Source organism: Perca flavescens, chromosome 7 (genome assembly GCF_004354835.1).
Source record: "Perca flavescens isolate YP-PL-M2 chromosome 7, PFLA_1.0, whole genome shotgun sequence".
Classification (NCBI taxonomy): domain Eukaryota; kingdom Metazoa; phylum Chordata; class Actinopteri; order Perciformes; family Percidae; genus Perca; species Perca flavescens.
In genome coordinates this window covers 877,566-878,015 of record NC_041337.1, presented here as the reverse complement: position 1 = coordinate 878,015, position 450 = coordinate 877,566, and the positions used below count along the sequence as shown (strand labels likewise).

Sequence of the window (450 nt, the reverse complement as noted above, 5' to 3'; positions counted from 1 at the left end):
ATATATATATATATATATATATATATATATATATATATATATATATATATATATTTAAAAAGTCTACAGGGCTAGTGGTAATTGATAAATATATATAAAAAGTCTACAGGGTTAGGAGAGTGAGTGTAACTGTAGAAAGAGCAACAGCCTGGCATGCTCCTAATCCGTCCACATACCAGCCACTGCCTGATATTGTGTGTGTGTGTGTGTGTGTGGGGGGGCGGTGGCAATGAAACCTGATGCCCCCTTCTCCCCCCAACTGAAGTCAGCCCCCCATGCATCCTCTCACTCAGACACACACATTGCTGTGGATGGCGAGCGAGCTGCAAACAGACCAACAGCAGTCGCTACTTGCGTGGGGAAAAAAGAGGAATGGAGTGAGTGTTGCATGAGGGAGAGGAGGAAGAGCGAGCGAGGAAGAGTTACCGGAAGGTGAACCGTCAGAGGACT

At 44.9% G+C, this 450-nt stretch overlaps 1 protein-coding gene across 4 annotated transcripts in view; it reads left to right on the top strand.

Moving 5' to 3' along the window:
• Positions 1-290: 290 nt before the first annotated feature.
• LOC114558184 (E3 ubiquitin-protein ligase TRIM63) overlaps positions 291-450 on the top strand; it is a 20,732-nt gene continuing 20,572 nt past the window's right edge. For all 4 annotated transcript variants that reach the window (XM_028581972.1, XM_028581970.1, XM_028581973.1 and 1 more), the window contains exon 1: positions 291-450. This exon is cut by the window's right edge and continues 335 nt beyond it. The gene's annotated coding sequence lies outside the window, so the exon portion shown is untranslated.